The sequence below is a fragment of the Alligator mississippiensis genome, chromosome 1, assembly GCF_030867095.1.
Source record: "Alligator mississippiensis isolate rAllMis1 chromosome 1, rAllMis1, whole genome shotgun sequence".
In the NCBI taxonomy this organism is placed as follows: Eukaryota; Metazoa; Chordata; order Crocodylia; family Alligatoridae; genus Alligator; species Alligator mississippiensis.
In genome coordinates this window covers 77,147,533-77,169,744 of record NC_081824.1, presented here as the reverse complement: position 1 = coordinate 77,169,744, position 22,212 = coordinate 77,147,533, and the positions used below count along the sequence as shown (strand labels likewise).

The window sequence follows — 22,212 nt, the reverse complement described above, 5'->3', positions numbered from 1 at the left end:
CAGTTCAAGCCTCCTCAAGGTCCTAAATCCAAGTCTTAAATCACTTCTTGGCAAGGGACCTAACCACTGGACTACAAGGCAGAAAGTGGTGCATCTTCCTTCCCTCTCTGATTTACAGTAAAATCAATGTTGCTGTCTCTGAGTTAAGCACACTTGTTCAGCTCTCTTTTGAGAGCTCTGAATCCCCAGAGGACATCTCCCCTCCAAGCAAGTTGGATTGAGCTGGATCCTAAAATGACTGAAGCACATAAGTCTGTCCTTTGAGCGAACAGAAAAAATATGCATTTCCCTGGGCGAATAAGTTTGCAAGATGCTTATTTTTGGGGGAGCGAAGACAGTTATATTTGAGGCAGAATAGGACCTGGGGCTATAGTACACAGTAAGCTAGGGTGTGAATTAATAGCAGACTAGCTACTTGGCACTAACTACCTGTGTGTGTAGACCCCGCACAGGGTGGCTTACACTACTGTGAAAATAGAGTCCCATGGCCCACATGCCCCAACACGGCCCACATGCCCCACCCTGCAGGGCCCACATGTGCCCCCCCCCACACACACACACACAAAGCCCACAGCCTCCTTGCAGCAGCAGTGGGTATCCAGGCACTCAGGGTCCTTCTGGCACAGTGCTGCCCCCCGCCCCATAGCACCTGGTGGGCCTGGCTTGGTGTGGCATGGCACTGTTCGCCTTCAGGCAGCTCTGGGCCACTCAGGCTGTCAGCCGGGGCCTGGTGCTGCTCGCAGGGACCACATATCACACCAGGCTGGGTCCTGCGTGCACAGACCCTGCTTGTCATCACGCTGGGCCAGATTGTGGAGGGGCACCACAGGGGGGCTGTGCCAGGAGGGCCCTGAACACCCCAATGGTCGCTGCTGCTGAAGGCAGCATGCTTCAGCACCGGGGCAAGAGGCAGCCATCTGGCCAGCTACCAGAGCATCTCTTTGGAGGCCCCCAGGGTCCACTGTGCCCTGCCCCGATTTTTTTCTGTGGGGTTTTTTTTTTAATACCTGGATTTCCAAGTATCAAATTTTGACCCTGCGCCCTTAGACACTAACACACAGAAATACAAGCTCTTGTAGACAAAATCCTACTTTGTCAGATGCTACACAGCAATTTGACAGCTCCTCCACGCCCTTCTGTGGCATCAAAGCCCAACCATTCCCACCAATGTAAGCAAATGGTCAGCTTGGTCCCCTGCCTACGAACAATTTGCAAAAAAAGCTTCTGCTACAAACAAGCTCCACTCCTGTACTATTCAGGGGGCAGGAACCTCTTGCTCCACCTTTGGATTCTAGAGCCCTGTTTTTCATTCACCTGAGAACTGCTAATTTGCTGGGCATAGGCGAGGGGGGGGAGGGGCAGGGGGTGACGCATGCCCCCCTGAATTAGCCGCTGCCGAAGCCACCACCATCTTCTGTGGTCACCACCCGCACCCCCACACCACCAACGCAGCCAGGAGCTGCTGCGGGTGGTCCCCACTCACTGCTTGCCACCCCCCTGCTCCCTGCCGCCAACACTGCCAGCAGTGGCTGCAGGTGGTCCCTGCTCACCACCGCCGTCACCATGGGCAGCAGGCGGTCCCCACTTGCCGCCACTGGCACTGCAAGTAACAGAGGTGCTCTCCCCCTAGCAAAAGGGTGGGCAATATGCAGCCTGGGGGCCGGATGCAACTCGCCAGGCCGTTCTATCCTATCCACGGGGTCCCTAAAAAATTTAGAAAATTAACATTTATCTGCCCTGGGCTGCCTGTCACAGGGCCCTCTACCCAAAATAATTGCCCGCCCTTGCCCTAGCACCACCCCTCCCTGTACAAGCCCCGGCACTGTATTTTTAATGGGAGTGGGGGAAAGGAGCAGACGGAGCTCGTTCTGGGGGTTGCCCACTGAGTGGTAGAGGATGAAGCAGATGGACTGGAGTCCCCTCCAATCCACCTACCCCACCCCCCAGCACCAGCTGGGCAATCCCTGGAACAAGCTCCCTCTGTTCCCTTTCCCCTCCCTCTGCTCCCTTCCCTTCCCCAAGTCCTGCTCCCAGCCGCTCTGACAGATGTTAATGAAGGCACTTCTCTTTGTAGCGCCTTCATCTGAACTCTCATATAATGAGGGTTCTGATTGTTGCATGATTGAGCATTTTTAAAGCACTCTGCAGCCATGCACTTCTGTTAGTGCATGGCTGCAGAGTGCTCTCAGTGGCCCATTGTGCAACAAACTATCACATCTGTCAGCACTCTTAAGCGATGGTCAATTAGTCAAACACGTATAACATAAAAAATTATATAACCTAAAAAACTAAACCTACCAAATATAGTTTGTATAGTATGTATATCCTAAAAAAATAGTTTAAGGAAGTTGCAATGAAGTAATGGCCTTCCTAAACCACTTTTGGGGAGAGGGGAATTTATGGCATAGCCCTGTATGCATAATTACTGATTATTCTAACTTCCACCATGTCATTTTTTCATTTTTATCATCATAATGCCGCAAAACTACACTCAACAGATTAGGACACCCTTGCACTAAATACTATGCCACCACAGAACAGAGTCCCTTCTCCAGAAAGCTAACAATCTGTACAAAATGAGAGAGAACAGATGGAGATATAGGAATAGGGGAGTACAAGGAAACAACAAAATATTGATTAAATTAATAGGTCAGGGGTCCAAGCACACTGGAAACATTATTTTGTAGTTATTTTGTTAGGCCCGCCCAGGAGGGGAAGACTTAATAAAAACTTATTTTATTAAGGCTTGTTGGGGGGGGGGGGGGGGGGGGGGGAAGAGGGTTGTGTTTTTTGTGGATTTTGCCCTGGAACCCTACATTTTACGGTTTCCACAAAATCTGCGATACCACAATTTAAGTTTATTTATGGTCAAAGTGAAGGGCAGCAGCATGCTGAATGGGTATGAGCAGGACAAGATTTCTTTGGCCTTGACAAATGCAAAGCATGCTGAGAGCCTGAAGAAAAGTTTCAACTCTGTGAATGTGTTAGAGATGTTATTTAAGAAGAAAAGAATCAACAAGTGGAGTGGGAGCAAGGGACCTACCTGCTGGAGCCCGGCAGGACTGAGGAAGCAGTAAGTTTCCAACAATCAGATTTCTAATAAATCAGGCAAACAGACTATACAGTTGAAACAGAGGACACTCTTTGGCATCCGAACCCTGACTCCCACCCCTGTACCCACAGAATGGCTCTGTTCCCCTGCCACAGTAGTTTGTGAGGTCACTACTTTATGCTAGCATCTTCAGTGACCAAGTGGTGATTTTAGTGGAAATCAGGCTTTTCCAGTTTTAACCAAAATAAACCTGTGTATGTCCTATGATGCCTAGAAGGTTCTCTGCAATTTTCTCCCAAGCTGAAAAGTTGATCCCATACCTTTTTCAGAAGTTAGTAGTTTAGCATGCTTGTACATGTGATGAAAATTGTCCATTTTTGCGGTTTAATTGCATCACACTGTACACACATGCGCGCGCGCATGTGTGTGTGGGGAGGGGGTTTATGACTAAATGAGTTTGCAATATTGCAGACTAAACCACATCCACATGTAGTTTAGTTTGCAATATAGCTATTTGTAACATTGCAGCCTTTGACAGCTCACTCCCACCCCAACTGTGGGAGAGGCAGGCTGAAGGGAGAAGTGGTGAGGGGCCTTACCCTTTTTATTTTTTTCCACGGAGCCTGCCCATGTCTCCCATGGCTGGGGGCAAGCTGCCAGTGGGCTGAGCAGCCCTTGAGCTGTGGAGGGCCCCTGTCCTTCCTTTTGTGGTGGCGGCACCACCCGGGCAGGCTGCTAGTGGGTGAGCGCTGCCCCGGCTTAGGCTCAGAGAACAGTTGGATTGTCTGCAAACTGAGGCAGCACCTGCCAGCTAGCCATCCACCTGGGTGGACCCAGGGGGACACTGCCGCCACCATGGAGGGAAGGTCCGGGCCAGGGCCCACCAGCACCTCACCCGCCAGATGCAGGAGAGGCGGGCAGGCTCCACAGGGAAAAAAGAAAGATCAGGCCCCTCAACACTTTTTTTTTTCCTCAGCAGAGCCTGCCCATGCAAGCTGCCGCTGGGCCATGCAGCCCCTGAGCTGCAGGGGGGCCTGGTCCTTCCCTGTGCAGCAGTGGCGGCAGCACCCCTCGGGGCTGCCCGGGCAGGGTGCTAGTGGGTTGGTGGCTGCCCCAGCTTGCAGGCAGCACCCGCTGGATCCAACTCTTCCCTGAGCCCACGTGGGGAGCACAGCTTGGTGGATGGACTTCCAGTGTGCAGCTTAGGGAAGAGTTGGATCAGGCAGGTGCTGCCTGTTTGCTGGGGCAGCACCCACACAGCTAGCACCCTGCCTGGGCAGCCCCAGGGGACACTGCCACTGTGGAGGGAAGGACTGGGCCCCCCTCCCACCGCAGGTCAGGGGCTGTGCAGCCTGGTGGCAGCTTGTGTGGGCAGACTCTGTTGAGAGAAAAAAAAGAAGTGTCAAGGGCCCTGATTTTTTTTTTTCCTCCACGGAGTTTGCCTGCCTCTTTTGTGGCCGGGAGGGCAAGCTGCCGGGGGCCCTGAGCTGCCGGTTTCCAGACCTTCCCTTCATGGTGGCAGCACCCCCCAGGTGGCACTCACCTGCTAGCAGCCCATCTAGGCAGTCCTGTGGGGTGCCACCACCATGGAGGGAAGGACCGAGGGGCCCTGCAGCTTGGGGTCACTCAGCCCATCGGCAGCTCTCCAAAGCAGGCTCCACGGGAAGTGAAAAAAAAAAAGAATCAGGCCCTTCACCATAACAGTGATGGAAGCTCCTAAGTTGAAATGGTAGGGTTTTTAAATTATCACAATTAAAAACCCACCATTTCAGTTTAGGGGACTAAACCCCCATCACATGTACAAGTGGCCTTACAGACAAACCTCTGTCAATGATGTGGAGTGCAGGGTCTTAATATGATGCACAGCTGCTTAAGACGGACAGAAATCCCTCTGGTTCTTCGAAGTAGCCAGCACAACTTGGGACTGGTACAAAATAAACATATACAAGGAACAGATAACTGGTTAATTCTTTTCTAACTTCTTGTACCTATTAGATGCAGTTCTTTTTTCATCCTTCAATACGTGCCAAGTCATCTTTAAGGACCAGACAAAATGTCATGAATCAGAAAACACCTTCAAGCTGAAAAGCTATTTGCATACTTCATGGCACAAAGCAGGAAGAAAGCAGTTAATTTATTTAACTGCATCTTAAAATATGTTTTATAAAAATAAAAAACCTTTTCATCCACAATTATCAAATAAGGCTGCATTCCACAAGTGAATAATACAAAATATGTATTCTGAAAAGAGTACTCTTGCAGCTATACGTTGAGGCTGCCTTGCTGTTTCCATCATAATCCCCTGGTTTCAGTTGCTAGTAAGATAAAAAAGCTTTTATTTCTCTCTTGGCCTGCAAGTCTGGTCTCTGCCTAAGGATGAATCCTTTTATAAGCGTTAAGCAAAAAGAGATTAGGCACTTGTTCATATGCAGGAGGTGGGGTGGGAAAACACTTTCCCAATAATTAAAAGGAATGCTCAAACCTCTTTTGGGCAGCTTGAGTGCCAAATAGCTCGGCTTCAATAACAGAGAAATGCTTTTGAAAGTTCTAATGAAAACTATTTTAGAACCAAGAATTCCTCGTGACTCTGCCTCAGTCCCTTAAGGATAACTGCCCATTTCTGCCCCTGAATTTCCCTACCAAGAGGACTCCTTGTTCTGTTTATTCCACACAAAGTGTTCTTGGTATCCTGACATCACTGCTACAACTTTTCTCCTAGACTGGGGTGCCCAACCTTTTCACCCCACAGGCCAGATGGGTGGTGCTAGTTCCCTCCATGCGCTGGATTCAGTTGATATAGAGATGGCCTTAGGGATAGGATATGTGGGTGATTGCCCAGGGCACTGTGATTAGGGGGTACCACACACACACACATACGTGTAAGCAGCCCACACTCATAGCAGCACTCTTTTCCTGCCCCAACAGAAGGAGTGGTGCCCAGCGCAACCCACCCTCCACCTCCTGCCTGCCTCCCCTCTCTGCCTCCAGCTGCAGGTCAGGAGGAGCCAGGCTGGGTAGTGCAGGTGGCAGCAGTACACCATGCCACTCTCCCTTCTCACCAGACTGAGCCTTGCATTCCTGCCTGCAGCAGTGCTGCTGACTTGGAGGAAGGGGTGGCCAGGGGAGAAGATGCCGAAATACAAGTTTGCCCAGGACACCATTTTCCCTAAGGCCAGCTCTGAGCTGGTAGGTCCAATCTGAAGCATGAGGTAGGAGTGGCAGGGCCCCATCTGGTACATGAGGCAGGCATAGCCGGGGCAAGATGAGGCCATGAAGCAACAGCCCTACCCAGCCCCAGCCCCAATCCAGCCATGAAGTGGTGGCCTGGCCCCGATCCTGTAGCATGGAGCTCAAAAACTGTCAGTAAAGGAGGAATGCAGTGTTGCCACCGTTCCTTTGCTACCAAATTTCCTGATCCATGGGGAGCCCTGCATGCCCGATGGCAGGGCTCTGCAGGCAGATCTGACCCATGGACCGGGAGTTGAGCACCCCTATCCCAAACACAGCATGAAATCCTTGCTTAAGCACCTTTACCACAGAGGTGTCTGTCAACATCTGTAACAATGGCAAAAACCCTGCTTTCAACAGTAGACATTTGAATTACAATGTTGGATAATGTCTTCCTAATCCCTTCCCCATAAGCTAATCTTTTAAACTTGCTTTGTTGTTTCTTGTGTGCCACAATGCAGTAACTTGAAAAATAATGGCTACAAAGGAAAAATGGATTTTCTAGTATGCACACGAATGTCTTTTAAATAGTCTACCATACAAATGAAAGACAACAATCAAAGCCCTGGCCCAGATGTTTCGCTGGTGTATCAGTGGAGCTCTAGTTATGATGAATAACAAACAACATATAGGTGCTAAGTAAATACAAAAAGATAATGGTTAAGCTATGGTACAGAACCATGAAACCAGAATTATTATTTAATGGATGCTCCTGCTATTGTTCCAGTTGCCACATGCAAATAGGCAACATTTCAGTGACACAACCTTAAATAATGTCCACTTAACTTAGGGATAAATAAAAGTGTAAAGATTAGGCATGCAATGATGCATTGATTGGCTATCGGATCAGCACCAATAAAAGAAGAAATGATGTCATCAGCTATCAGCTTTCTTTGGTCATTGCAGCCAATAATTATAGCCGTTTGCCCAGAGCACCCTGTCAAGCATAGTCTGATCCCCGCACCCCACTGCTGGCCCGTGCCCACGGCAATCTACACGTCCTGGCAAGCAGTGGAGGGGGTGCAGGAGGGTGCCAGGGAGCAGTCACAGGGCACTGCATTCAGGAACAAAGGGACCATTACTGGCTTCTGCTACTGCTGCCATGGCAGCACCATGTGCACAGCAGGGGCCTGAGCGCCAGGGCCACCATGGAGACAGGCTGCACGTGGGCAGGGTAAGGCACCACACAAGGGACATTCTGCTCTGCCAGGCACTGGGCGCCTTTGCAAAAGTGTCTTCTCTCTGGCGGCCATGGAAGCTCGGCTGTGCGGGGCCTGCCGGCGCCTTTGGCAGCAGCATACTCTGGGGCTCCAAATGTGCTTGGCGCCACTGTCCGTGCGATGGTCCAACCTGCCCACCTGGGACAGCAGCATGGGCTACGTGGGGAGCACGGCTGCAGGTAGGAGCCGTGGGCAAGGTGATGTATGTGGGAATAAGGTGGTCACTGCCTTCCTCATTGAGAGCCGGGGGGGGTTAAGTACAAAACAAACAAACAAACAAAAAAGGCTTATTTAAGTGAGTAGTTTAAAATGCCTTGCATTATTATTAAATAATCGGTTATCAGATCAGATTTGGCTAATACAGTTGGTTAATCATTGGCTATTGGTACCAGCCAAGAAAATCTTTATCGGTGCACCCCTTATAAAGATATTTAAAGGGAGACTGCCCAGCACAGCAACATACACAACCACCTGGCAACTGAGGGCTAAATCATGGTTCTCAAATGAAATCCTGGGATAACACACACGCAAGCCCCCGTGGAAGAGGCATCTTGTCCTGCATAAGACACAATGGCTTCAAAGGCTCTGGGCAAAGTGTACAGTGAATGCAGTTGCTACACGTGTATAAAATGAATAGAACATGCTCGCCCTGTTGCTGCAATCTCAGCATTAGTTTTGCTGAATGTCTTGGGTTATCCTTAACTGTAATTCTGCTGGGGAAAGTAGTAGGTTCTCCTAAGGCCTAGAGCAGTGGCTGGCAACTTCTCAGAGCCATAGGTTAGAACAACCCAGCTCAGCCCTGAGGCAGGTTGCAGCCATTGCTTGTTCCCACCCTCAAGATGTGACACAGGTGCAAGTCCTCATGCCTGGCCCCGCACGGACACAGGAGAAGCTCCCTGTCACTGGAATGCTGGCAAAACCTCCCCCCAACCATCAACATGCTGCTGAAGCTCCCTGGCTCTTATGCACCACAGGCCAGATCTAGCCTGAGGGCCATATGCGCCCGAACCCAGTCATAGAGAGCATGTTTGAAATCCTCCTGGTCACATACCAGCTATAAAGTCTTTTTTCACTATCCACATCATACACAAATAAACAGTATGACACTGACAGCAGCAACAGCTCTTACAGAGCTACTATCATGATGGCAGCAGTGTGAAAATAAAACGATTTTGTGCAGGTCTAGCTACAAAGTATACAGGAGACCCTCGCCATTCGCGGGGGGATATGTATCCCCTGTGAATGGCAAAATCTGTGAATAAGGCGCTGATTTCATGAATGCCATCTGTGTTCATGAACTCTGCTCCCGGCGGCTGGGAGGGGTCATGGTTGCGTTGGCGACAACGGGAGCATGGCAGTGGCAGCATGGCAGCAGCAAGCGTGGAGCTCCTGAGGAGCTCCTTTAAGTGCATTTAAGATGTGGGTTTGGCATTAGCGAATATTTGAAACCGTGAATGCCAAACCCGCAAATAGCGAGGATTTCCTGTATTCAATAAACTTACTGTCTGCTTCTCTATACAGGAAAGAAAGTGCTGTATAGAAGTAGGGCATTAATTTATAGTCAAACTTTTATAGCCAATTTGTTACTTTATAGTCAAGAATTTGTTTGCCAGTAAATGGAAAGAAACTATTCATGTCAACCTTGCAATGTCTCTCTTGTCCAGTAGTGTAAAAAGGTGGGGAAGGAGGGGAGGGCAAGAAGGACACCAACCCCAGGCGCTGACTTACAGGGGTCTCCCCCTAGAATAGCACCCTCCCCCTGGAGTCTTCTTCCTGGTAGGAAAGTTTTGCTCAGGGCACCACACTACTTATGAAAAAACTGGAGTAGCCTAAAGATAGTAATCACTACTCCAACTACACAGGAGAACCTGAAGCAGCATTATTAAATCAGCACGGAAAACCTCTTTGCTGTGCTGCTGCTTTGCTACTGCTGCAAGTTTCAATCCCAGCTGAAGTTATCGTAATCATCCATTTACTATCAATCACATACAACATTTAAAAAACAGAATACATTATGCATCTACTGTCTGAAGATACAGTCCTTGTTGCTTTCGGTAACACTGTTATGCCCAAGAAACCATTTTGGAATTCCAAGACAAAATTGGAAAACTTTGAAGTGCAGGTTGATTCTGGAAATACTCGATAGTGAAAGGAGACTTATTTTTATAGCCTAGTTCCAGATAAGGCCTGTGCCTCATATTGCTTACATAATCCCAATAAGAAAAATTACTGCATATTCTGACTTCTAAGAATGCTGAAGCATCTACTTAACAAGAAGTGAAATCTTGTGAAACGTAATTAGTTATAACTATATTAAATGCAAAAGACTATCATTAGAGGAACACCAATGACCTTTATATTTAGAGCTGCCAAATACTTCCCATCATTAAAAATTCTTGTGACATTTTTCTGAAGAAAACCACCACCACTTTTTTCACTCCAGGGCCTTGAAATCTGGGATGGGGGTTAATCTCGAGTCAGGAAGGTTACCTCTTGCTGGTCTCACAGAAAATTGTTCCGATTTGCCAAGTCATATGCTGCTGGAAAAAAACAACTAATTGAGAGACAGTAAAATGGTTCTCCAAGGGGTGTTATTCACATTGCTCACGTAATTGATTATTGGTGCACACGTACCTTAGACTGACTCTTGAGTCTGAGGGCATAACCCTCTATTGGTTCATTCACTCCCATAGTAGCAAGGACTGTGGAGTGGTTCAGAGGAGCAAAAATGGATATCAAATCTGGAAGGACAGTCACAGAACCAACGATTACTTTCTTCAAAAGCTTGTCCAATATATCAGATGTTCCACAAAGTGACTGTAAAGTAGCTTTGCCAAAGGTACATTAAATCTGGATACTTTTACAGTAATGTAGTGCTGGATAAACCCAGAACCCTAGCTGAAGTACTCAGCATGGCTGACTGCTCCTTAAACTGGAAGTAGTGTAGCTAAGACCACACACTGCCGCTCAACACTGCCAAAGTGCTACAAAAATATGGTTTAGAAATAACTGGCCCAGAACAGTGCGGTGTGTTTGAATGAACCGGTCTGAAGCATATAAACGTATAAAGTAATCATGTAGACATGGCTCCACTGAACTCAAGACTTTAATTCCAGAATTATATATATAAAGGGCTTTGTCTGTCTGTCTGTATATCTATCTGTCCATAACGCTCTTTGTCAACTGCACCTGCACTACTGAGAAGGGTGGCAATTGGCTGTGCGGGCCCAGGCAGGTGAATGGGGGGCAAAGGGGGAGTCACGGTGGTGGTGCCCCACCCCCTATCCACATGCCCGGCAGGGCAGGGTGCCCAACGCACATACAGAACCCACAACTTTTATTACCAACAGCTGGCAGGGAGGGGGAGGTGGCAGGGAGGGAGGGAGGGAGGCAGGGGAGTGGAGGAGAGGCACAGAGTCAGGTGCTCAGGGAAGGAGGCGGAGGTGGGCAGTGGAGGAGCCCCCCATGCTGGAGGAGGAGGCAGCAGAGGGGGCGCCGGCCATGTAAACACTCCTTTGAAATCCATCATTCTTGACGGGCAATTGGCTAGTATCATCTATGATGTCTGGAATGAGAGTTCTGGAAGAAGACAACTCCAAATCTCTCATTTTGTGAATCTCTTCCATTTTTCAAATAAATGTGCCAACAAAATCTTTTATACTATGAATGAATGAATGAATGAATGAATGAATGAATGAATGAGGCAACTTAAGAGTCAAGACATGAAATCCAGGGGCAGGAACTTCTCTGCAGACTTCTGCTGGGTCACCCAATGCCTCAGTGATAAAGACCTGACGTAAAATACAATCAATCAGTTCATTGTTCCTTGGCTCACATACAGATTTCAACCATTTCTGCATTCAGGCCAGATGAAGTGTGGTGTGACAAGTCACGAAGGTGTAACATGCAAGCAGGCCAAGGCAACTTCTTATCCAGTGTCACGGGATAAGCATGTAGATGAGTACATGGATCAAGAATGACTCATAGTCGTTCTGTTGGTAAATAAACTACTGCTATCCTAGAGTTGGAATGGCTTCTAGGAACCTATATCAGAGGGCTGATTTGTCTTTATTTTCAGGCCTAATGGAGAAAAGATGTGTGGTCTGGTGAATAAAGTCTGCTATTTGGTGGAGCACTTTTTTGTGAGTCATTCATCCATTGGTGACACGTAGGAGGTGCACGCGGGTGCATATGCACCCCCTGAGCGTGGCGGCTCAATCCCTGCGAAAAGGTGCCACCGACACTGCTAGTGGCACCTGCAGGCAGTCACTGCTCGCCACCCCCCTCCACCGCTGACACCAGCAGCAGCATCTGTGGGCGGTCCACAATTGCCGCTGGACACTGCCGATGTGCCAGCAGCATCTGCGGGTGGTTGCTGACTGCTAGTCGGTGCTCGCCACTCCTCCTCACCACTGACAGTGCTGTGGCTGCCTGCGGGAGCTCCCCACTTGCTGCCACCATGCTCCCGCCGCGTGCAGGAGCTCACTGTGCCCCCCCAGCCTCTGCGGGGAGCAGGCCCAACGCTGAAGGGAGGGGAGTGTGCCCGGGCCCAACACAGGGCGGGAGGGAGCGGGCCCAAGTAGGGGAAAAGCCAGCCCACTGAGGTGGGGGAAGAACAGTGGGCCTGGCCCAACGCGGATGCTGCAGCAGCTGGGGGAGGGAAGGAGCGAGCCTCCTTCCCCCCTCGGGCCCAGGCCCACTCCTCCCCCACCGCCCTCCCCTGCGTAGGCCCCAAGCCCGCTCCTCCCGTCCCTGAGTGGGCCCGATGTGGGGGGGAGGAGCAGGTGTGCCGTGGTGTCGGCAGTGACGGTGGAGCCAGGGGAGGACTGGGCCCAGGCCTGATGCAGGGAGGGGGGGAGCGAGCCCGAGCTGGGGGAAAAGCTGGCCTGATGCACCAGTGGGGGGATGGCAGGGAAGCAAGCCCAGCCCAGCCCAACACGGCAGCTGCAGGGGATATGGAGGAACGAGCCTCCTCTCCCCCATCCGGCCCGGGCCCACTCCTCCCCCACCCCTGCATCAGCTCAAGAGTCCACTCCTCCTGCCCCCTGCTGCCACGGCCCAGCTTCTCCCTACCCTCAGGCCCAGTCCTCCCCTGCATTAGGCCTGCTCTTCCCTTCCCCACACCACTGCGGCAGGGAGGGGGAGAGCGAGTCCAGACCCCAAGCAACAGGAGGGAAGGGGGAGTGGGCCCAGATTGGGGGGGACTGGGGCCGCCCCCCGGTCATTCTTGACGGGCAATTGGCTAGTGTAACTATAATAGCAAGAGTCTTTTACGAAGGAAACCAGCAAGTCTTATGATGCTAGATAAGATTTTGGAGCCAATATATAAGTGCTAGTGGTACATGATCTCCTGATTGGTACAAAAAGTTCCAGCACTAACAGCCTCAATACCACAAGATAATCATACAAGATAATCTCTATGGTCTATGAAAAGAAGGTCCCAAAGTATGGTGTCTTGTGCTGAAAGAGGTGCTGATAGAATTTTATCTTTGGTACTGAGCTACTTTTAGTCTTTGAGAAATCAGGAGGGGTTTGGGGCCTTAGAAGACCTCTCATTTTTCTTTTTGTGAGCTCTGTGCTCCTTCCACCTTTTATTGCTCAGTATTTTATGAGAGCTGGAGGAAGCTTTTACCATGAGAACATGAGGGCATAAACAAAAAGGCAGCTAAAGCACTTTTTGACAGAGTACCAAGGTGTTTCTGCCATAGTCAACCCAGGATGAGAGGACTGACATAATGATCTCTCTAATTAACCCATTTTCAGTTAAGATTCCCTTCCTTATTGGGTTCCTTTAAAAACAATATTTAAAGGTGGGGCATCTATCTTTGATGTGTCCTTTCCCAGATACAGTAAGCATCTGGTCTGCCAATTGTCAAAAGGCATTATTTGAAGAATTTCACAAGGCAGTTCTTCAAACCTGAACAAGGTCAGCTGCAGTGGCTGAACTCAGATTTAAAGCTCTGACTTATGGCAACAATTTACAAGAAAGAAAGGAGGGACAAGTTGCCCTCAGAGGGAAACAAGACACTCGGGGTAGAGTGGATGCTTGCTGACCAAAATAATTCATCTTAAGAGCACTGGATTTATATACATGAACTCTGGAATACCATTTTATAAATAAAATAAAAAAATCACTGTTGCCTGTTGCATAGTGTGTGCAAGTAAAAGATGGTTTGTGTATTTAATTTTTTAAAAGTACATTTTGTTTACCGAAAGGGATCAGTGGGCAACTCTCCCATTGCAGTCCAGGTAGAGAAGACTAAGTCTTCCTCCAGATTTTATGTATGGCTCCACAAAACTAAAATGAACCCCTTTATCTCTAAGTAATTCCACTGCCTCTCTCAATAATGTTTATACATAATAAAAGTCACTTGGCCTGCTTGAACTTCTGAGGGATGTGGACAGAAAATTACTTAGAACAGGCATCTCTCTTGATCCCTGAAGCAGAAATTATTGCCAAAATTCCAGTTCTGCAACTTCAATTAGAATTGCTGTTGTATAGAAAGCACTTGCTGTCCTTCTTCCTTCTAATTAGCAGTAATGCATAATACTACTGTTCTTTAACCTTAATCCTAATGTGCTTTAAAATCAATGGAATGCTCTCAGTTTTATGAAAGTATATATGAGAATCCCTACAGCACAGAACAAGACTGCACTTCAGATATTAGGAAGCTGATTACTTGCTGTACTTTTTGTTGCAGTTTTTTCAGCAGACTTGGTGTTTTAATTACTGATTCATTTACCTGCCATCAGTAATTGCCTGAAAGTGGAGAGCAGGTAATCAAAATCCCAGATAACAGTAAATATTTTTTTATTCAATATAAAATAAAAATCCAAATGGAAAGACAATTAATTCCATAATGAGCCAAATTATATGCCTGTGTTTAAAATTACTTGCTGATAACATTTTTAAAGGTCCCAACATGATATTTTGCACAGATAGATGGGAAAATACATTAGTGACAACAATTGAAAAATATTAGGTTGTCATCCAATAACAGAACTTCACCACTTCGGTAAATGAAGCTATATTATATTAAGGTAAAATAGTAAATTTTCCTCTGATTCAGACATATTTGTTTCTTACAAGACTCGCTGCCTTTTCTCCCCACTGGGATAGCATGCCTTTGTGCCTAAACTCTATTTTTCTTCCTATGGGATCTTACCTAGGACTTTCAAAAGCTTGTTGATGTCAAGTCCACTTTTTGGTGGTCATCTATTGTCATTATCAGGGATCTGGGTTTGCCTTTTCCCATGGAAAAATGGAGTAAAACACAGATTTCCCCCCTTATCAGAGTAAAACGTGAATTTCTCATTTTAGCAGAGAAACCCATGGATTTTGCAATTTTGCAACAAAGCCCCCTGCAGGCTAGTTGAGTTGCAGCCTGACAGGGGCTGGGAAGGAGGGCAGTCAAGCAGGGGGCATCATGTGCATGTATATGCACATGGTCCCAGGCAGCCTGGAGAGCAGCTCCCGCAGGTAAGTTGCAGGGGGGCTGGAAATTGAGACTCCCCATAGGGAGGGAGGGAGGGAGGGAGTTGGACAGGCCAGGGGCAGGGGCTGCTGCCCAGCCAGTTGGTGTGTGAGGCTTGGGGTGCAGGGCCGCAGTGCACAGCTGCAGGGCCCCAATAGGGAGCAGGAAGGGAGCAGAGGCAGCTCATCCAGGGTGGGGCCAAGAGGGGGCACACAGGGCTAGGGCTGGCTCCCTGCTGCTGCGCACATGCCTGGGGGAGGAGGGGGGACCTGTGCCTCCCAGGTCTGTGTGGAGTGGGGGCGGACACAGGCTGCATGCTGCAGGCTTGGGCTCCTACCCTGCTGCCCTCCTCCAAGGCCTCTGTAGCCCAGCGTGTGTGACCTGGCGCTGCAGGACACAGCATGGCCACACAGGAAGGCTGCTTGCCACTGCAAGATCCACGCTGCCCTGGTGACACATCCCCCGCATACAACCCCCCCACTGTGGCCCCCGCTGACCTTGCTCGTGCAGTGGAAGCATCGCCATGGCAGCACGGAGCTTGAAGTGGCAAGCAGCTTTCCTGTGCGGCTGCACTATGCCCTGCAGCACTGGATTGCACACACAGGGACGCGGAGGCCCTGGGGGAGTACAGCAGGGTGGGAGCCCAAGCCCACAGTGCGCAGCCCATGCGTGGGTTCCCCTGCCCCCCTGCCTCCCCCCACAGAACGCACACAGCAGTGGGGAGCTGGCCCTGCTCCTCCCCTGCCCAAGCCTGCAGTAGGCAAGGCGGGGAGGAAGCCAGCCTCTGCTCCACTGCAGCAGCCACCACCTCCTGCTGGGGGCAGGGGGCTGCAGACCCGGGTCCCTGGCCCCATAGCCCTGCCAGCTGGGGGCCCCCTCCAGAAGGTCTAGGGGAACAGCAGGCTGTGGGCGGGGGGCAAGGAGCACCAGCTGTGGGGCCTGTATCATCACTTGTGTCCTAAAGATGAAGTTTGAGTTTTAAAAGCAATGAGGACCCAGCAGCTCACATGTATGTCAATATAGACTTTATGACCCTAACTATTAACTATCTTCTTTAAAAATTTAGACCATGGTTCTTTTTTCAGTTTACATACATGCAACCTCCTGACAAGAACAGAAATTGATTCTCTAACAACTTTAAAAAATGCAGTAAAACCCTAAGGCAGACAACATTCTTTGGGTAAATCTGATATCTTTTATTAGACCAGCTCAAATAGTTGGAAAAATTCTAAGAGTTAGCATGTCCTTAACATTTTTGGAAAAATCAACAACTTGTTAGGTGCCTAAATCATGGGCATACTTTATCTACCGGCAGGTCCCCACTTTTGAAACTCTGGCCTAAACTTTTATAAGACTTTACCAGCCTATGGCTCATACATGTCTACTACCACAAGTTATCTTACCCTAATGATAGTAATGTAATATTATAGATTATAACATTGATAGAAATATACAAAACTCTACAAATATTTGAAAAAAGGGGATAAAGTATGTTTTGTGTTTTAAGGAAGTGCAAAATAGAATTAGTATATGCTAGATATAAACAGCACTTCTTCTAAGATGCATTTTTCACAGCTTTAGTTTGACTCATTGAGAGCCAAGCAGCTCATATGTCTAGCTGTCTACACTAGGAAATACCTAATACTTTCTACAATGTATTCCCACCATACTTAGAATCAGTAGTGGACCCCAAAGTAGATCTTTACCCAGTAGTTGGAAACCAATGATTTACATTTTTCTACTTCAGATTTATTAACAGAAATACAGTGATGTCTATCAGTGGAAGACAACTGACATTTCAGCCATCTGGCAGATAACTCCAAAAACAACAAACAGAAAGAGTGATAGGAGGAGGATGAGATGAGAATATAAACATAAAAAATAGCAATGTGATTTTAACTTAAGTTCAAAGCATTAATGTAATTAAGCACACAAGCTTATGGTGCCATGAAAGCAATCCCTTGTTTTATCTGTGCTTACCAATACTTGAGTTTAAACTGAGCTGTCATTCAACTTTCTATAAACTGTACTAAGTCTAAGCAGTTCACAGTACTCATGTGGAAGAATGTTAGTTTGATATATCAGTATTCATTCTAGAAACTGACTTTAGGCTCATTTTTTCTACCGGCCTTACAAAAATGAGTAGCATTTTAGCTAGACAGCAGTAGAAATTAAATGATCAAATAGTCTCTTTCAGCCTTCAAAATATGAAATTAGTTTAAGGCAGGGGTCCCAGAGCTGTGCCAATATAGTGGCTCCAGCAGCTGCAAGGTTTAACATCACTTACGTAGCACATGGGTCTTCTGACCCACAGAACCAAATGAGTTTGACATTCTTCGTTTAAGGCTAGTGACTTCTGTCCCTTCTGTTGGGTAGACAAGAGGTTTTGTACCCTTGACTGAGTGGGGGGTTAAAGAGTATGGAACTAGACTGTTCTCAGTGGCAGCAGGTGACAGAACAAGGAACAACAGTGCCCCTGACACTGTCTTGCTAAGGCTTCATGAAAATCCTTGTTCAACAAGCCCTCCATTCAGCAATACCTTGGTTCAACAAGATCTCTAGCAGTTTAATTATGTTTCTGTTTCTAAACTTTAGCAGGCCTCCCCCTCCCCCTTCACCCTGTAAGGAGTGACCTAGAAACTACTATGCAAAGCCTAAGCAAAAGTCTCTGTTATGTGACGAATGCCCATCTGCAATGATAAGGAGGAGACAGTCTTAGATAAAGGAGGCTTGAAAACAAAAGCAGAATCAGAGTACTGGGTCAAAGAGCTCATTAAAATACTAAAAATCACACCCCTAGGTGGGGAAAAAGTATGCTAACGAAACATACATGTATGTTAATGAGATACATAGCTAAAACACAGGTATAGAGACATGCTCAGTAAAGAACTCCTTGCATCACTCCTTTATAGCCAATTAGCAAACAAGGATGCTTATGAAGGTCCAAAACCCCTGTATAAAAGTTGCTTAGAATTAGAAATCTGTGTGCTTGTTATGTGAAATTATTCCGCTTGCACCTTTTATTGCTAGCAATAAATCTTCTTTATACTTTCACCCCTGGTATCTTTATTGGCCTTTGCATACCGGGCATGAACCCAGACTTGAGCTGGGGCTCAACAACCCCTCTACTTAGTTTAATTAAGTTTCTGTTTCTAACCTGTTTTCTCTCTCTTCCTGGAATATAGTACCAGGCCCAGTTCAGCTGCAAAAAAATATAATGGACATGGAGTTTCAAGGCCCTTGCAGACCACACCTGGAAGATAAGTAATTCATCTTCCAGGAAGAAAGGGAGGTTTGAAAGAAGGTTAAAAAATAAGGGGTCAGCTAATTGGTACATATACCAAAGTAATGAACTAGGGTACACCTGTACGGGTATCCGTGTGGTAACCTGTGATTAATTCTCTTATGCAATCATTAGAATCTAATCGGTTTCTATATTCAATGTATAACACAGATATAAAAGATGTAAGTGTCCTATGACACTTCATACCTGTAACTCCTGTGTGCTTCCCTTCTACTAACTAGTCCTTTTAGCTGGCTGACATTGATTAAAGGCTCTCTAAATTTACACAGTGTATATATATGCACTAAACCAGGGATTAAGATGAGCCATGTAGAGCTGGGGTCCAGCCAACCCAGCTACTTACACCATCCTGAGCTGTTTGTACTCCAATATTTTCAGCTTCTCCAGTTTAAATTTTGTTTCTGCAATCTTTTGGCCCTATATGCCTTCTTACTTGTTCCTTCCTCATCCTCTGTTTTGACATTATCTCCAACCCAACAGCAACCAGCAGAATGTCTGCAACACTATGAATACATCCAAAATCAAATTCCCACAACAATATACAAACAATCCTGTCTGCTTTGCTTCATATAAAGAGATTGTGAGATCACTTAAATTAAAGAAATCATAGAAAATTAGAGTTGGAAGGGATCTCAGGAGGTCTAGTCCAACCCCCTGCTCAAAGCAGGACCCACCCCCAACTAGATCATAGATTCATAGATGTTAGGGGCTGGAAGGAACCTCATGAGCTCATCAGGTCCAGCCCCTCCGCACTTGGGCAGGAAAGACTGCTGGGGTCAGATGACCCCAGCAAGGTGAACATCCAGACTTTTTTTTAAGATTTTGAGTAGGTGCTTGTACCACCTCTGGGGGGAGTCTGTTCGAGACTCTGGACACTCAAACCATAAAGTTTTTCCTTGTGTCCAATCTAAAACGAACGTCTAGCAATTAATGACCATTATTCCTTATCTTCCCCTGGGGTGTCTTGGTGAACCAATGTTCCCCCAGGCCCTGATGTGTGTCCCTTATATACTTATAGGCTGCCACCAAGTCCCCTCTAAGTCTTCTCCTCTCCAGGCTGAACAGTCCCATGTCTCTCAGCCTCTCATCATATGGCCTGCTCTCCAAACCTCTAATCATACGCACAGCCCTCCTTTAGACTTCTCCACATCCTTCCTGAAGTGTGGCACACAGAACTGGATGCAGTACTCCAGCTGCGGCCTCACCAAAGCCAAGTAGAGTGGGAGGATGACATCCTTAGTCTTGCTTGAGATGCATCGGTAGATGCATGCCAGTGTCTTATTTGCTTTGCTGGCTACAGCATCGCACTGGTGGCTCATATTCATTCTGTGATCCATCATGACCCCCAGGTCTCTTTCAGTTGAGGTGCTAGCAAGTGTAGCACTATCGAGCCTGTATGTACGTTGTAGATTATTTCTTCTCAGATGGAGCACTTTACATTTCTCGGTGTTAAACATCTCAGGTTTTTATCTGCCCACCTTGTAAGCCTGTCCAGGTCACCCTGTATCCCCAGCCTATCCTCCAGCATGACTACACTCCCCCATAATTCGGTGTCATCTGCAAACTTTGCCAGGATGCATTTAACATGCAAATCTAAAACATTAATGATTATGTTGAAAAGCATTGGTCCAAGTACTGAACCCTGAATGCCACTGATCACCATGAGCCATATTGACTCAGTTCTGTCTATTAATACTCTCTGGGTCCTGCCTCAGAGCCAGTTTCCGAGCCACCAGACCATTAAGGTGCTGAGGCTGCAGTTCCCCAATTTTACTACGAGGACATCATGGGAGACCAAGTCAAAGGCCTTTCTGAAATCCAAGTATATGAGATCTACCTCATCTCCCTTAGCCAGGGGGTATGTTACCTGATCTTAGAAGGAAATAAGGTTGGTTAGGCATGACCTGCCCACAAAGAAGTCATGTTGGCTATCTTTTAGAATGCTGCCTTCACAGTTAGACTACCACTAATGGATTCTTTAATAATTTTTTCCAGAATTTTTCAAGGGGTTGAGGTCAAACTGATTGGCTTGTAATTCCCTGGGTCTTCCTTCCTTGAAGATAGGCACCACATTGGCCCTCTTCCAGTCTTCTGGAACCTCTCCCAAGAGCCATGAGTTCTCAAATACCTTTGCCATTGGTCGTGTGATGACATCAGCCAATTCTTTTTGCACTCTCGGGTGTAGTTCATCCGGTCCTGCTGACTTGTAGATATTGAGCCTCTCCAGGTGTTTCCTCAAAAGATCTTCGCCAACTATGGGTGGGTGACCATCCCCACCTTGATCATGTGGTATCCTGTCAGGCAGGGTAACACCATTAGACTGGTGGAATACTAATGCAAAGTATTCATTTAGGAGTTTGGTTTCCTCCTGGTTCTTGCTTATCAGCTGTCCCATTACATTCAGCAGGGGGTCCTACGTTTCCCTTATTTTTTTTCTGACTTCCTACACATCTAAAAGAAGGACTTTCTATTGTTCTTGATTTCCATTACCAGTTTGAATTTGGTTTCGGCCTTTGCTTTTCTAATCTGCTCCCTGCAGGTGCAGGCTATTGCTGTGTACTCCTCCTTGGTGGTAATTCCCAACTTACATTCCTTATAAGCTTCTCAGGAGGTCCATAACCTACTGGGCCAAGAAAGTATCCCAAACCTTTTGCTACTTCTCTTACGAACAGGAATGGACTTCCCTTGTGCTCTGAGGATTGCATCCTTGAGGAGCGACTACTCGTCTTGGACTCCCTTCCCCATCAGATCATGGTCCCGCGGGCCTTCGGCAACCAAACTCCTAACATTGTAAAAGTCAGCTTTCCTAAACTCAAGGATTTCTACCCTGCTGACTTATTTCCCTATCTTGCAATGGATGGAAAAAGTGATCGTTTCATGGTCACTGTTGCCTAGCTTCCCTTCGATCCTCAGGTTGCTCACTAGATTGTCTCCTTTGGCAAGAACCAAGTTCAAATCATCCATCATTCCAGCCAAGGCTTTGGCCAGAACCATCATCTGTAAATCATCCCAGCCAAAGTTTTGTCTATCCGGGTCTTAAAAATTTCCAAGGATGGAAAGTCCACAATATCTCTGGGTAACCTTTTCCAGTGTTTCACTACCCTCCTAGCGAGAAAATTCTTAATATCTAATCTAAACTTCCCTTGCTGCAATTGGAAATCACTGTTCCTTGTTCTGTCATCTGCCACCACTGAGAACAGTCTAGCTCTATCCTCTTTTGAATCCCCCTCTCAGTCTTCTCTTCTCTAGACTAAATAAGTCCAGTTTCCCCAACCTCTCCTCATAAGTCATGTGCACAAGCACATGGAAAGTATTTTATTGCAGTCTATTCACCAAAATTACAAGAAGTTACCTATATCAGAATCAAAGAAAACAGGATATCTGAGGCAAAATTCCTTCAAATTACACACATATCCCTTAAACTGAATTTGGTGTCATTACAAACCTAGGTCAATTTATTACCGTTTACAGGGGAAACAAGGGACAATAATTGAACAGATAGAGAAATGGAAGGAAACAGTGACATAAGATTGGTCAACATGACAGACAGTCAACTTTGTATACCAGTGGCTTGACCCATGTCAAGGCATCACAGCGAAAGAGAGAGCTAGGGAAGGCTTTGAAGAAGATATTGAAGCAGTTATACAGATGTTTAAGGAGAACACCTTCCAAGGATATGAAGCAGAATGGGAGATAAATTTTCAAACAAACATCTTTGTATTAACAAGTGAGAAAAGAATATGGCATTGTGAGCTGACTGAAGACAGAAGTCATCATCTGCATCATAAATAAGAGATGACAGGTAAGGCAATCACACGGCATAAAGGGTCTTGAAAGCAAAGAGAAGTAGTTTATGTTTCATACAATACAGAATGGAAGGGAATGTGATAAAAGTCAAAGAGATGGGCTAACAAGATGATTCTTGCAACATTA

General features: G+C 47.1%; 1 protein-coding gene across 2 annotated transcripts in view; it reads right to left on the bottom strand.

The window, feature by feature from the left end:
• The window catches only part of ANKRD6 (ankyrin repeat domain 6), a 202,276-nt gene that overhangs the window by 89,998 nt on the left and 90,066 nt on the right, over positions 1-22,212 (bottom strand). Inside the window, exon 1 of one of the 2 annotated variants that reach the window (XM_014600553.3) lies at positions 10,135-10,235. The exons of the other annotated variant lie outside the window; for it this stretch is intronic. The gene's annotated coding sequence lies outside the window, so the exon portion shown is untranslated. Of the gene's footprint in view, positions 1-10,134; positions 10,236-22,212 lie in introns of those variants that run through there. 2 annotated transcript variants of the gene reach the window in all.